This window comes from Kryptolebias marmoratus, linkage group LG15 (assembly GCF_001649575.2).
Source record: "Kryptolebias marmoratus isolate JLee-2015 linkage group LG15, ASM164957v2, whole genome shotgun sequence".
Classification (NCBI taxonomy): Eukaryota; Metazoa; Chordata; class Actinopteri; order Cyprinodontiformes; family Rivulidae; genus Kryptolebias; species Kryptolebias marmoratus.
The window spans coordinates 31,693,547-31,702,231 of NC_051444.1; positions in this window are offsets into that span (position 1 = coordinate 31,693,547).

The window sequence follows — 8,685 nt, forward strand, 5'->3', positions numbered from 1 at the left end:
ATGTCCCCCGCCTCCCCCGGAACATGTTCGAAGTTCTCCCGGAGGTGGGAGTTAAAGCTCCGCCTAACAGGAGACTCTGCCAGACGTTCCCAACAGACCCTTACAATACGTTTGGGCCTGCCAGGTCTGACCGGCATCCTCCCCCACCAAGAATATGAGAGATTTGAGAAATGGTTTGGCCGGATAATCCAAAAATAGAGCGTGTAGATTCTAATGGCTGTGTTCTTAATTTGAGTTGGTCAATGATTTTTTGAGATATTAAATTGAGTTCAGACCCAGAATTAACCAAAGCAGAAATCGGTACTGAGGATTGCTCAAAGATAATACTAGCAGGCAAAGACAAAAGTGCGGTAGGGGAAAAACCTTCAGAGCCCGACAAATTCCCCTGATCTATTGACGGGCTGTCCCGTTTCCCCGAAACGAACATTTTGCTACGAAGTGACCCTGATTTCCGCAGTAAATACAAGCATTAGCCCGAAAACGTCTCTGGCGTTCCTCTGGCGAAAGCTGTGTCCGTCCGACCTGCATCGGTTCAGACTCCCCTGACAAAAAACTAGGACTAATCGAAGAACTGGAATGAATCTCAGCCCGAGGCCGAGTCGCATCACCCAAGGTCTTATGGGTAATGGAGTCCCGTTCATGAAGCCGATTATCTATGCGAATGGCTAGAGAAATTAATCCATCCAAACTCCCTGGTTTATCCCGAGAAGCCAATTCATCCTTAATGTTTTCTGACAAAGAATTAATAAACACTCTCTTCAAGGCTAATTCCTCCCACCCTGCTTCACCCGCTGTAATCCTGAAATCGACAGAAAAATCTGCCACTGACCTGCGTCCCTGCCGGAGGTTGAGTAATCGTTTGGCTGCTTCTTCACGTTGAAAAGGGTGGTCAAAAACCTGCCGAAACTCTTGAATAAAACACTGAGATGGAAGAGTATCAATGGGATGTGATCTGAGGAAAGCTTGTGCCCATCGTAGCGCCTTTCCTTTTAGAACGGAGACTATATAAATGATTTTGGAAGCGTGGGAAACAAACAAAGACGGCGAACGAGCGAACGCCAAGTTGCATTGTAGCAAAAACCCGCCGCAACGGTCAGTGTCACCATCAAAACATTCCGCCGGTTTGAGTTCCGGTTCCTGGACCGGAAGCGGAAGAGGCGGACGAGGGGTGGAAACAGCGGGTGAGACAGGAGGCATTGTGGGAATTAGAGTCCCTAGATCAACTAACCGATGTGAAACCTGGTCTAAAGTAGAACACGCATTCTGTTGAACTTGGAACAACTGATTAATGAGAGCCTCGTACTGATCTAATCTTTGTTCGTGATGAATTAACATGTCTGCCGCCTGTCCACCACCAGAGCTGTGCTTCAACTCCTGTTTTGGCTGGAGCATTCTGTCAGGATTCTGAGATGTTGAAGAGCACAACAGCTTGGTGGTAGACAGACTACAGGAGGCAGATATCAGGTAAGTTGTTTTATTTACAGTAAACAGGGGAATAGACGGAACGGGATCGAGATCTGAAAACACGGAAGAAGAAACGGTAAGTATTATAACGAGGCTGGAGACGAGCAAAAACTAAACAACCAATTTGAGGCTTACTGATTGTCAGGTGAGGTTCTGCATCGGATGTAGGATCTGTGATTACTTCCCAGGTGAAAGCTTTCTTGTATTTGTGTCCAGGAGGCAACACCAGGCAGTTTGAGCTTTCCAGAGTTGAGGGTAGATGAAGGAGACAGGAGGACATCAGGGAGCAATCTTCAAGGCTGGGCTTTAACAAAGGAACCGGAACCAGACTGGATCCTCGGGCAGGCAGGAAACTCACTGAGGAAGACGAGTACACAAGAAAAACAGGTAAGTAAATTTCTTGGTTGACAAACTGATTACTTGAGCTGGCTCGGAGACTTTACCACACAGTAAGCAATGCTCCAGCGCTGATCTGGTTCCCAACACAGCCTTAAATACATCAGCTCATCTGATGCCTCATCTCCTTCAGGTGTGCAGAGGAGAGGCCCAACTCCACCAGCAGGAGGAGCCGGCCACGCCCACCAGGAAGTGCAGAAATTCACAGATCCCCACAACTAGAGATGGTCCGGTTCCACTCATTAAATTGTTTGGTAGGGATTTCTAATGATAAAGATTGGAAAAGGAATAACAGTTGAGGTAAAATTATAATTTTTATGATTTCTTTTCGGTTGGGGGTCAGGGGAGCCCACCTGTCCAAATAATTTTTTACTTTATTAGTCATAGAACCATAATTTGCTTTTTATATTTTGCTTAGCTTTTTAGTAATATTAATGCCTAAAAATTTTATAGTTTTTTGTATTCCAATTAAGTTTGAAGCAATTACTTATATCCTCTTGGGGTGAATAGTTGAAGCACAGGGTCTGGGATTTTCCAATATTTAATTTATAACCTGAGTGAAGACCAAATTGGTGGAGGCAGGACATGAGGTTAGGTAGACTGGCATCTGGGTCAGATAAGGTCACCGGGACATCATCAGCATATAGACATGATTTGTATTCTCTTCCCTTAAACAGGATTCCCTTAATTTCTGGGTCCTCCCTGATGTTTTGAGCAAGTGGCTCTATAAAAAGTGCAAAGAGAATTGGGCTCAGAGGGCATCTTTGCCGGCATCCTCGTTCCAGAGGGAATGTGCCTGAAAGACCGCCGTTTATTTTAATCAACAAAAACTGCCATTAACTGTACCTATGCGCACTCAGCTGGGGACACAGACTCTCCTTCATCTGTATGTTGTCTTTCCTCAAGTGTCTGTGTACTTGCTGGGTCATGACTTGCTGATGAAACTGGGGGCGTCCATTTTGTGCGCTCATCATATCATCATATCACTGCCTGATGGCACTGTTTGTTCTTCAGGATTAAGAACTTATGGACAGTGGTTGTTGCAGCCAGTTGAACCCGAATATGCTGACATTTACTGGGGTTTGCATGAACCTGAAACGCCACAGGGGGGTGGTGTCCTGTCGGCGTACCTGAGGTGGAAGCCCTGGATCACCCTGCTTGAACCCTACACAGCTCCTCCCAACCCTCCTTATGTAACTTTGTTTTACGATAGAACAGGGGATGAATGTTATCAGGAACAATTTCAGGAACAGATAGAAGCGACTAGATGGGGAATTAAATCTACCAACATTTACGTAGGACCAGAGGGAGTGGCTTCAGCTGTTCAGCTAACAGAGGAACAGCTGCAGTGGTACCGAATGACCTCAGAGGCTGTACCACATATAACACTAACACTCCACCCGAAACATCAGGCTAAAGATTTAGGTCCTATGATGAAAAGAGCTGTTGAAACCACAGATTGGATTCCCACTCAGATACCAGATGTTTGCTTTTCTGCCAGTTGTAACACCTATTTAATCCAGATAGAAACACAAGATCTTGCTCTCTTCGAACATGAACAAATCTCTAGAGATCATGGTCGAGAAAAAACAGATCACCCGGCTGTAGCTCACTTGCTCCAGTCGCTTCCCTCCTCTTTGTGGTCAGGAGGTCCCACAGATGTTGACTTGACAGATTGTTCACCTATTTCTTTTGAGCTCCACCCCACAGCTCCCATTTGGTTAAAACAATATCCACATAAGCCAGCTGCAGAAGAGGGAATTGCTGAAACAATTGAAGGTTTGATCCAGGTGGGGGTTCTGGAACCTTCCACTTCATCCTGTAACACTCCTATTTTACCTACAGAAAAACAGGGCACAGGTAAATATAGGATGGCACATGATTTAAGGGCCGAAAATGCTGTTTTACGGACTCCAACTGTTCCTGTCCCTAATCCTTATGTGGCACTGACCAATCTGTGCCCATACCAGAAATGGTTCACATGTATTGACTTGGCCAATGCTTTTTTCTGTCTTCCTTTGGCCGAAGAGTGTTGAAACATCTTCTCTTTTACCTACAGAGGTCAACAGTGGAGCTATACTCGCTTACAACAAAGTTTTGCTTTGTCTCCTGGGATCTTTAACCAAGTTCTTAAACAAGCCTTAGAGGGCTGTGAGCTTCCTGAGGGCACAACTTTGACCAAATATGTGGATGATTTGCTCATTTCTGCTGTTTGTGCTGATGCTTGTTTACAGGCCACGGAGGTGGTACTGAGACAACTTTCTGTGAAAGGTTTTAAGGTCAGCGAGGATAAACTTCAGGCAGTCAGGACACAAGTCTCCTTTATGGGGAGGGTGATTTCACAGCAAGGATCTGGGTTGTCATACTCACATCGCTCTGATATTAAAGAATATCAGGTATTTAGGTTTACCATCCTAAACCCCTGACTGTGAAAAACATGTTGTCATTTTTGGGACTGACGGGATATAGCAGAAATTATATCCCCAACTACACAGGACTGACTCAACAATTGAGACTCTTAGTTAAAGAACACGGCATGAGAAACTTAAGGGCGACCTTAAACTGGACACCAGAGGCAGAAACTGTGTTCATTAAAATCAAACAGCTGTTATCACAAGCTTCAGACCTGGTCTTGCCGGACTATACTTTGCCTTTTCACCTCGACTTCTCTGTAACGGACTCCGTCGCTAATGGAGTCCTGTTCCAGAGAAAGGGGGATGGAAAACAGGTGCTGAGTTACATCAGTGTGATGTTAGACTCTATGGAGAAAAGACACCCACCCTGCACACAAGATGTTTCTGGACTCACAAAAAACATTAAAAAAACAGCACACATAGTGATGGGGCATCCGTTGCACGTGTTAACAACACATACAGTAGTTTCATATGTAAATTCACAAACATTTACTCTGACTCCACTGAGACAGCAAAGAATGAGTAAAGTACTAGAAGCACCAAACTTACTGTTCACACATGAGGGCATCAATATGGCAGACAGAATGGGAACAGGAGAGCCACACATGTGCAAACAGACAGAAGGAAAGAAGGTTACCATCTATACTGATTCAGCGTACGCGTTTGATGCAGCACACATTGAACTGGGACAATGGATCAGAGCAGGCTTTAGAACAGCTGGAAATATGCCCATCAAACATGAAGAGGAAATGAAGGACTTAGCTGAAACCTTGTTGTTGCCACAAGAAGTGGCAATAGTGAAATGTAAAGGACATGACATCACAGGGACAGACATAGCTCTCGGGAATCAGAAGGCAAATCTCGAAGCTAAAACAGCAGCATGGTATTTACCACAACATCAGATGGTCACTGTAGAGGAAGAGTGCAGACTTTCTGGACACTGGGATGAGGAAGTAGTTAAAAGAGCACAAAAGGGGGCATCACCAGAAGAAAAGACAGTTTGGAGGCAGAAAGGAGCAGTTGAGGAAGGAGGAATCTGGAAAGGTCCAGGAGGTCAGTGGGTTTTACTGTCTGACCTGAGAGAAAACGCATTTGAGGAAGCACATGGGCTAGGGACACTTCAGAAGGAGAAAAATTTAAATCAATGGTGGCATCCATTTATGAGAGACATGATAAAAAATCATGTGAAAACTTGTAATATTTGTAACTTGTACAACTCTTGACCTACCATCAAACCAGAATTGGGCAGTTTTCCTCTAATGATAAGGCTGGGACAGGAAATCATAATTGATTACACTGACATGATAACACCAGTCCAAGGGTTCAGGTATTTGTTGGTATGTGTTGATGCATTTACCAGGTGGCCAGAAGTTTATTTGACAAAAAGAGAGGATGCTAAATTGGTCATAAAGTTCCTTATTAATCATTACATCCCTCGACATGGTTTTCCTGAAAAAGTAAGATCAGACAATGGTACTTATTTAAAAAACACTGACCTGCAGGCAGTGGAACAAGCTTTAGGCCTCAAATATGCCTTTAGCATGGTTTATCACCCCCAATCTCAAGGAAAGGTTGAAAGAATGAATCAAAACCTAAAACAAAAATTGGCTAAAATCTGTGCACAGACTAAAATGAATTGGTTGGATGCATTGCCTGTAGGAAGGGGGAAGAAGTTGCCCTTTGACCTCCAGAGAAGAGCGACAGCCTTAGGAGGAGGGGAGAGGGCTAAGCATTAAAACCAGAGAACATCCTTTGTTTCCTCAGACAATCTTGGGGTCCTTTTGGTTGCAAACTTTGAGGTGATGTGTCTTTTCACATTCCATTGATTGTCTCCCAGGTGAACTTGGTTTTTATTTGTGTAATAATTTCTTTGTTTTTGATCTCATGACGGTCATTTCCATCAAGTGAGGTGAAGGAGGAGGAGAACAGGTGAAAATCCTTACCTCAACAGCTGCTACCTCCACAACCCGACCCCGGATAAACAGAAGAAAATGGAAATACAACTTATTGTAAACCTGTGATTATCTTTGTGATTTTGTTTTTATCACATTTATTATTTATCTGGTTATGTCAACAAACAAATGAAAAATATGACTCAGACAATCAAGTCCTACTTTTTGGCCTCTAGATGGAGCTAAATATTCATACAAGCGCTTAAAAAATATATTACACTGTATAGATATTGTTCGGCTGGTCTGTATGCTTGATGGCTCTGTATTAGTAGTGTCAGGGGTCATGTGATCCCGGGCTTCATTGGGTTCATTCACTCCCGGTGGTGCTGGTCTGGTTTTGTTTACAAGGTGCCATCACAATCTTACAGATTCTTGTTGCAGGTTGCATAACTTTGTTCAGTCCTTTTACCATAAATAAGTTGTTTTTTAACAAAACATGTTCTAAATTCATGAATGCTGCAGTCTAATGAGCCTGATCTGTCAGAGCTGATGTTCCCTCCATCAGACACCTGTGAACTGGACCCAAAGACAGAGGCCAGACACCTGAAAGTGTCTGACATCAGCATGTTTCCAGTCACCTGACATCTGTCTTTAGCTGCATAGAATCAGTCTGTTAGTAGGAGGTGGAGGGTTGAACCCATGGATTATGTATCAGGCCCTGTTTACATGACGCTGTATTTAAGTGAAATCAGAACAATTCTGTTGTGTTTTGGACAGACCTCCACATGACAACAGTGGTCAAATTCTCTGAACCTGATTTTTCACAATATTGAACAGGGATAACTTTGTAAATGATGTTACACTGTACAAAAATCGCAAAGCTATCTAGAGCCCAAGCATGGAAATGAGAGCAGGTTCAACATCCTTTGCCATCTTGTCTAAACAGTGATTGCAATCACAGAGTTACAGTGTTTGTGTGTAAGGTTTTTACAATCCACATCAGAAAATTTATAACGTTTCCAGGAGATGATTCACATGTAAGCTTAGCCTCAGTGACTTAATAAGGCCTCACGTGAGGCGGGGGTTCTGTGTTTGGATGGATGGAACATTTACACAGAACCTGGTCTCTTTAGGCTGCAGCTTCTCTCTGTAAGCAGACTGAGACCAGAACAGAACACAGGGACCAGAACATGCTTGTATTAGCATTCACTATCTTATTTAATGATGTGAATGACAACAGAAGCAGCTGGTTGAAATCTAAAGGTCATACACATGGGAGCCTGATTATGTTATAAAATGGGGGCGGGGGGGGGGCAAAATTAGGAATAGAAAGGTTTAAGTGCAAGAAGTCTCACGTCGAGGACATCTGAGTAATAGTCTTAATGGTGACATATGAGTCGTTAGTGTAATGGAAACTGCAATGTGCTTTCATGTGGGTGGTTTGGATCTGGGAAGATTTTACTATTATCTTTACAAACAAACAATGTCTAAAAGCTGATATAAAAACAGAAGTAGACATTGATAAAAATATCCCGTTTACATCCTATTTAGTCAATTATTAGCCTAGATGTTTGCTCAGCTCAAAACTGTTCACACTCTGCACTTTGAGTTGCCTTGTGCTATAAAGTGCTATATAAATAAATGTACCTACCTACCTACCTACCTACCTCTGCGTTACACACACCTGGGGTCTCATGTATGAACAGTGCATATGCAACTTTTTGTGCATCATTCATACATGAGGCCCCTGAGCTCTGAGATAAGAGCAGCATAAAAAGAGTGGCATCCCCACTTCTTATTAACTTGTGGATGTCTTACACTTCTGAATAGTGTGATATACTCAGAGTTTTTACTCCATTCTGTCTGATTTATAGGGGAAACATGCAGCACAGTTTTAATGATAAAAAAAAGAAATGCTTTGCTTCCTTTCTTAACCCCACAGTTGGACACTATCTGAGTTAAAGATGTTCTGCTCAAAGCAGACAGCTTGACTCAGAATCGATCTTTTAAAGCAGAAGTATCTCGGTGAGATTAAATTGACAATGTGTTGTGCCGGTTTTGAATTCAGGGTGGGATTATTAAACTCTCACAAACGGGAACAATCCTTGTGGGTTTCTGACAGAAGGCGCCATTTAAAGGGTCTTCTCCAAAGCTGGAAAGGTAGTAACAAAGAAGAGGAGCAGACTGAAGCCTAACTCAGCTAAAAATAATCTTGTTTTTAAATTTTAAAAAAGGTATTTTTAAACCTTATTATTATTGACAATTATTAAATTCCTTTTCCAGGTGTATGATCATTTCCCATTTTCTTCTTTCTTGTTTTCTGTTTTCTTGCTCTTTATAAATATATTTTAGTATTTCTATCAATCTTGCAAAAGCATATCTCTGTTCATTGAAGTAATTATATAACAAAAGCAGTGACCAAACTGAGAAATGTAATTTTTCATAATGTTCTCAAGTTAAGTCAAGTTTATGCTGGTGTAGATTCTCAGTCATCCAGGCCATGGTAAATTAAAAAAAAA